Source organism: Echinops telfairi, unplaced genomic scaffold (assembly GCF_000313985.2).
Source record: "Echinops telfairi isolate 266 unplaced genomic scaffold, ASM31398v2 ScPeMD7_7469;HRSCAF=8507_1, whole genome shotgun sequence".
Taxonomy (NCBI): domain Eukaryota; kingdom Metazoa; phylum Chordata; class Mammalia; order Afrosoricida; family Tenrecidae; genus Echinops; species Echinops telfairi.
In genome coordinates, this window is record NW_022111373.1 from 42,094,806 (window position 1) to 42,103,134 (window position 8,329).

Here is an 8,329-nt window from a genome sequence, read left to right on the forward strand (position 1 = left end):
CAGTTGTCTACCATGTGCATCCCTGCATTTGATCTGGTTCTTACTTTTATAAAACATAACATTTCAAATTCATCATGCCATCTTGCTACATGGATTTTAAACAGTGGTTCTTTTGTATTCTAAAATAAATTTCTGGAAAGAGAATTTCCGTCCCAAAGAATTAAATATTATTAAGACCTTGGATAGACACACACAAGTTCAGTATAATAGAATCTTTTCTAAAACCCTCTTACTCTCTAATATTCATAGCATGTCACTTCTGTTATCCAATCCATTGGCCAGATGTTTTCGCCAGTACCAAAACAACACAAAACTTCCCACGACGGAGTCAACCCCTTTTGGTTTCAGAGCCTGTAAACTTTCATAGGACCAGAAAGGCTCATCTTTCTCCTACAGAAAGCCTGGTAGATTCAAACTGCTGAACTTGGGGTAAGTAGCCTAATGCATTATTACATACTACACCACCACAGCTCTCCTGGAATACAAACAAAAAATAGCTTGACAAAGGTCCGACTTCTACAGTCATTTAAAATGTATGTTGTTTGAACAAACACCATGACCTAACAAAGCTCTCCATGTATCCATTAAACAATAATTCTCTAGGGAATCTAATACCTGGCTCACATTCTTGGGGGAACCCAAACCACTAATAGTGGTATTAATAAATATTATTCTAACTGAAAGTGAAAGAATTACCTGATGATAAAACATACTATTTTGGTCGGGTTTAGTAAATGGATGCAAACCTAATTGTTGTTAGCTGCCACCAAGTTAATGCCATCTCATGGTAACTCCACGTGTACAAAGTAGATCTGCTCTAAACTAAATCTGTAAACTTTTGGAAGCATCTGGCCAAGGCTGTTTTCCTAGGCATGTCTGGTTGGGTTCAAAACACCAACCCTCAGTGTGTAGCTGAGCAGTTAGCCTTTTGCTGCATCCAAGGACTTAATTCACCACCACCACCTCCTTTTTCATCTCCTCCTCCTCCTTCTTCATATTCTTCTGTAAAATTTAAATGAATAAATTTTGTTTGTTTCCCCTGGTTTTGGGTATAAATATTTTCAACCGCTGAATCTAGTCCACAAGTCATGTTGCAGCAAGGAATGTATCGGAATCACTTGGAAACTTCTCAAACTAAATACACTTCATAACACCCCCCCTCCCCCACACTCCAACTCACTTCATATTAACGGGGGTCTGGATATGTTTCCGATGCCTTGTTCAATCCACTGTAAAAATCCATTGCTTCTGCTGAAAGTGAGTCAAAGTCCTTAAACATATTACATGATCGGGAATCACTTCCTTACTAATGTATTGTTTATTCATTTTTATTTGATCAATAAACATTTTTGCTTTGGGGGCAACCACTACCTGCTGAGTACCTAGCATCAAGTACATAACATCTTGGAATACAACAATGTGGAAAACCAAAAATCCAAACTCAATGGCATCAAGTGGATACCGACTCATATGAACACTCTATGAGATGCATAGCCTCTCTAAGTTTCCAAAACAGTAACTCCTTACCCAAAGAGAAAACCACCCAACCTACTGCCACCTCGAGTGACTGTTTCAGGTCAGGACAGACCTGCCCCTTTAAACTTCTGAGTCTCGTCATCTCTTCTTCCCACAGGGTGGCTGTTGATTTCCAACAGCCAACCTTGGGGATTGCCACCAAGGCTCCTTTTACTGGGTATAGAAATCCTTCCACCTTTGTCGAGGAGTGGCTGGTAGTTTAGAACAGCTGACCTGGCAATTAAGAGGCTAATGCGTATTTCAATATGGTAAAACATTTGAAACAGAGAATGATGAGACCATGCAGAAAGAAACCTAACCCTGCCGTGGATAGTGAGAGAAGGATATCTTGTGGAATGTTTACCTATGTTGAAACGTATAGAATAAAATGGAGTAAGGCTAAAGCTGGAGGAGAAATATTCCAGCAGAGGTCAATCCTACATAAAGGCCCATAAAGTAAAAGAATGTGCAGTCAAAGAAGAATTTAAAGGCACCTTCAAAATTCCTCGATTGAATAGAAGTGAAGAGGAAGACGGAGAGAAGGAAGAAATAGAGAGGGGTACATAGATAAAAGATGAGACTAGTAAACTAAACAGCAGTCAAAAGGAATACTAAACCATGTAAACTTGCTCGAATCCTGTTAGAAGAGCAGGGGTTAAAAAGATCAAAATTTTAAGTACCAAAGTGTATAGAATAAAATTCTCCTTAGAGAGGAAATCTGACCACCTTGTGAAAAACATATGAGAGTCCAGAGCCATGGAAATAAGTTAAGATTCAAGACAGTTTTTGTTTGTTTATTTATTTGTTTATAGGTAGTCCCTGGGTGACTCAGAAAGTTTGTGGAAATATTGAATTAAAAGATAAGTGATTTTTTTCCCCATGAACATTTTGAATCCCCTCATACTGACAACTCCTACTTGCCCTTTAACATTGTGAAAAAATTAAATTAACTCCTTCTCACAATTCTTCATGACAAGAAGACTTATAGACTTTTCTTGCACTGAAGTAAAGCTAAATAAGAATTTTATCATACTGATCCAAATTGTCTACAAACTCTTGATTTTATTTTGTTGCCCTATAATTAACCCAGCATACAATTGAATAGTTCAATCACAAAGGAAAGGTTGTATAATCATTGCAAAATCTAAGAGAAAACAGAATATTGAAGATTTGCAAAGAATTCGAATTTGGTCCAGAAAGCAAATAACAACAAAAATCAAACTCACCACCATTAAGTCGATTCTGACTAATGGCGACCCTGTAGGACAGGGTAGACCTGTCCCTGTGGGTTTGTGAGTCTGAAACTATACAGAAGTAGAAAGCCTCATCTTTCTCCAGAGGATTGCGTGGTGGTCTCCAACTGTTGAATTTATCTGAGATTCAAGTACAAGGTGTTACAGTCCAGCCAAAATACAGCTGTTAAAATCCATTAATTTCATCTGAGATTAAATGTTGTTGTTAGTTCCATTGAGTCATTTCCAACCCATAGTAACGCTATTTACAACAGATGGAAACACTACCTTGACTTGCACCATCCTCACAATTGTTCCCAGGCCTATCTATTATTGAGGCAGTCAATGATAGTATCTGTTAAAGCTCCTCATGTTCTTAGCCTATGTACATTGGGGATTCACCGGGAACTCTATCTACTCCACGGAGGATCCTTGTAAATGGATTTGGACCTATCATCCACAGCTTTCTGCAAAACTAGGTGTTTAGAATGTAGGCTCTAGTACCATTCTCTTCTCTGGGTTCAGACCTTATTATATGCAGTCATTGGATCACACAGGTCAGTGTGCTTCTTCAGTATGGACTAAATTGACTCCTCACTTAGATGGCTGCTTGTTTTGAGACAAACCTATAAGACCGCAGCCAGTATTGTTCACTATAGCTGTTTACAAACTCTAAAAGACATTCTTAGAAATTAGTCTCAGTAACCCATAAACTCCCTCTATTGCTAAATGTAAGTTCAACACAGTATCAAACAACCAGAGTTCTCTTGCTAACCATTGATTACTCTGTGAATTATCTAGTTAAAACACAGCATCTTAATTGTTATACTTAATAATTGCACTGTTTACAATCTAAATTGTTTACCATTTGTGGTTTAACACCCAGAGAATTGATTAAATTGGATAACTCCTCTCTTGGATGGAAGCTATAACCTTCAATAGAATGCTAACTACCTTTGAGAATTATGTTTAACTCAGGTTTTCATTGCTATAGGCAGAAGTAATTGATTTTAGGCTGGGTGGACTGGTTCTTTATACATATGCCCACGGGGAACATGTCATTTTAATAAGATGCTTCTATAAGCCACATGCTATTAAAACACAAGGCTCCCCTTTGTCTTCATAAGCAAAATCTGAGTGACCTTGTTTGCCCTTAAGTTCATAGTAAACAACTGTGAAGTAAGATAATACTAAGTCAGCATTCTGTGAAGTATCTCTTTGTCTATTCAGCTCTCTGAATTTTTTTAAACTATAGCTTTCTGGCAAAACATATCCACATTTGACATTCATGAAGACATTAATGTGTATGCTTGAATCTGCTAACATTGGTCCATCGTTGGGTTCTCTTAATTTCTGATCCATTGTTTTGTTGTGTTACCACTACTCCATAGTCAATACAAACTGGAATTAAAGGATAATAGAATTTTTCCATGAACTTTTTAAAGCCCTTTCATACAAATCCAACTAAGTGAGCAAGGCAAAAAAAATTAAAACAAAAAATGATTCAGATGTTTTACTCAGTGGAATATAAGCAATTGAGAATGTTCAAGATTATTTACTGAGAATTGAAAGAAATGTTACAACTCTACTATTTATTTGTGTACTCCATTCTTTAAAATGTTAATGTTAGAGTGTAGATTTTAATCCACCCAATAAATTGAATATCATTTTAGTTTAGTTTATAAGCGAATAAACAAATGTTGATGTTAGTTAAGCCTAAACTACATATCTAAAAATGTTAATATGCTACAAACTCACCTATTATTCTTACTGGGGAACATCTAGTTGATTGCTGCCTTGGTTGTTATGTGCCATCAAACAGACTGCAACATTATTGGATTTAGTAGAACCGCCAAATTCAGTTGCTTACACTGTAATCTTTACTGAAGTAGATCATCAGTCTTTTTTTTCTTCTTCTCATAGACTGGCTGCTGAGTTCAAACATCCAATCTCATGGTCAGTAACTGAGCACTTAAGGATTGTGCCACCATGAATCTTTAAGTTCCTAAGTACAGCCACCTTCTGAAGCATTTTCCTAATATCATCCAGTCAATTATGACTTGTAGCTACAATTTGCAGGGTCTAGAGACTGTAAATCTTTATAGGAGCAGAGCAGCTAGAGGGTTAGCAGTTAATAGTCCAAGATCTACATTATCAATCTAGAAATTTTAATATTTATTTTAAGAAATTTTTGCTTTAAACTCTTCAAATATGTTTTAATCATGGTCCCTTAAGTATACTTCTTAAAATTTTTAATTTTACAAACCATTGATTGTAATCTTGCTTATTGGATATAGTGTACAGGTAAACTCTTGAAAAAGGAGAAAGTTAATATGTATACATCCACTCTAACATCAGTTGCAAAATTAGAGTTATTACATAAAACTTATGATTTTATAAATGTTATCACATTATTATTCTAATATTACCAATATTTAATGAAAAGAAGACAAAATATTGTCCCAAAAGTGTGGATTTGGAATATGTTTGCATGTTTGTATGTGTGTGGGTGCATGCACACACGTGTGTACATAAATGAAGAACAAACAAGTTCAGATGGCACTCAGCAAAACTTATAAAAGTGCTTATTTTCAGCTATGTTTAAGAATTAAAACATGATAACACACTAGGACTGTTATGTTTGCTTTGCTTCACTCTCAATCAATAAACAATATACAAAATGATAAAGAGCACAAATGATTTAATGTAGCCTCCCCATTCTGACCTCGATCTTCACTTGCTGTTGGTAGGTGCCATGACATCTATCCTGACTCTGAATTTATGCACAACAGAATAAAACACTGTTTGGATCTTCACACTTGTTGCTATATTTGAACCCAATTTTTATTGACACCATGTCAATCCATTGAGGATCTTTTTTTTACTCTGACCCTCTCTTTTACCAAGAATGTACTTATTCCAAAGCATAATGCCAAAGGACAGAGCCACAGTGTTGTTGTTACTAGTTGCTGTTGGGTTGGTTCAAATTCATGGCGACCGTATATACAACATAACTATGGCCTGATCCCCCAAATCATTATGCTAGAGTCTGTTATTGTAGCCACTGTATCAATCCATTTAGTCAACGGCCTTGCCCTTCTTTGTTTTCTTTCCACTTTACCAAACACGATGTCCTTCTCCAAGGACTGGTCTCTCCTAATAACATACCCAAAGTTCATGAGACAATGTCTGGCCATCTTGCTTCTAAGGTGCATTCTGGCTGTAATTTTTTGAAGACAGACACGTTTGTTAGTCAGGAAGCCCATAATACTTGTATATTTAACATCCTTTGCCAACATCATCATCAACCTTCTTCAGTTTTCTTCATTCATTGTCCAGCTTCAACATGTATTCCAGGTGATTGAACTTACCGTGGCTTCGGTTAGAGACATCTTTGCCCTCCAAGTGGCATCTTTGCTTTTTACACATTAGAGATAGTTCTTGTTTGTTTGTTTTTTGCACTAACAGCAGACTTCTGCAAAGATATCATTGCTTCCTTCCTTCCTTTCCTTCTTATTTTGGTCATTGATTTCTTGACCTCTGCTTCCACAAGTGTTGATTATGGATCCAAGTAAAACAATATCATTGACAGAGTTAGTTTCTCTGTTTATCATGACATTGCTGACTGGTCAAGTTGAGAAGAACCGTGTTTTCTTTATACTGAAGAAGGATCTTTGGTGACACAAGGGGTTATGTGTTGAGCTGGTAATGGGATGTTGATGGTTAAAACCCATCACCTGCTCTCTAGGAGAAAGATAAGGCTATCGCTCCTGTGAAGATTTACAGCTTCTGAAATCCATCGGTGAGTTCTCCTTTGCCTTCTAAGGTATCTCCATGGCAGTGGCTTTTTACATTTGTTGTTGGAGGCGATAATCTTTTATTTTTATCAATAAGTGCCGCAAGTTCTCATTACTTTCAACAAGTAAGGTAATGACATCTGAATATCACAGTGTATTAGACTGGGTTCTCTAGAGAAACAAAACCAGAGTGTTAAATATTTTATACATATTTATACAGATAAGTATATAGCATAAGAAATAATTAGTTAATTAAATTATAAAGCAGTACAAATGACTCAGTGCAACTCACTCCTGTGAGACAGTTGTGAGACACTGGCAGTCCTTCAAGTCTTGAGGGCCGCCGGGTAGTCCTCTGTAGAGCAATTCAGGCTATCTGGGCACAGGAAGCAAACAGCAAGGCAAGTCACCAACAGTCAGCCAGATGACAGGGTCTGCCAGTCCCTAGCTCAAGAGATGTAAATTCCAATGGTGTGGCGAAGGAGGTCTTGAAGGAATCTCAAATTACAGGGACACAGTCCATGGTTTAGGTGTCCCACAGGTAGTATAGCTTACAAATTGAGGCATAGAACAAGTCAGGCAGCTGCACACTGGTCTGATGATCAAAGAGCTAGAGACAAGAAAGGCGAGGCTCGCCAAATCATCTATCTCTCCACCCTTCTATTAATCCCACATGTGTTTATTGGCCACGTTGGCACAATAAACTAACTACCTCAATCCACCCCTTGCCAACTTGGCACCTGTACACAATTCTTTAGCCACATATAATTATACACTTTCTGGACATTAATGAAATCACACTTATACTTACCAAATATCTATCATACATATAGATGAAAACACACTGAGTCCACTTGTATCTGATATATCATACATGAACAAAGGAAAGATATGCAATAAGCACATAAAAAGAAAATATACTGACAATTACAAACCTCACTTTTGCAATTGTTCACGTGGTCGTAACTGATAGGTAGAACTACCTTCTTCTACTACCCATTCTGTATTACCTTTGTCCTCAGCAGGCACCTCAGTGGCTGTGGTTTTTTTGCCGGGTGGGGTGACACAGACCTTCATTCCTGAGGGGTCTGGGTCATTATACATCCTGTCAGGATTGGGTTGCTGTAACTTACCATTTACTTTAATCACAGCACATGATAGTACTAAAATATGGCCTATGGGATCTCCTGGATTCCAGACATATTCTTCTTTACCTCCATTATGTAACACCAGTCCAATTTCTCCTTGGCAATCAGGATCAATCACACCGCTCAGTACAGTGACACCCTTCCTGACCTGTTGATCCAAAGGAATGAGAAGCTCATAGTGGACAGGTGGCATTCTCAGCTGCCAGTTCAGTGGAATCCATGCTGTGTTTCCAGGTGGGAGAGTTCCTTCCTTCAGGACCAGGACCTGCAGGTATGAGGAACACAAGGTTGCTGGGACAGGAAGCAAAAATGCTACAAGTGGATCACTAGGAGTAATAATGAGTGGTGCCACTCCAGCTTCCACCCATTGGTTCCTGCACCCATGAATTCTGGCTATTGGAGACACAGCACCATATATTGGCCACTGGTTTAGAGCATATACAGCTTCCTGGAGAACATTACCCAACCCCACAAGTTGTTGCCACCTAGTTGGTGGTGTAATTGTGTCTTTAGGAGCCTATTCCATCGCTCTATCAAGCCAGCAGCTTCAGGATGATGAGGAACATGATATGACCAGTGGATTCCATGGGAATGGGCCCATTGGTACACTGCATTTGCTGTGAAGTGAGTTCCTTGA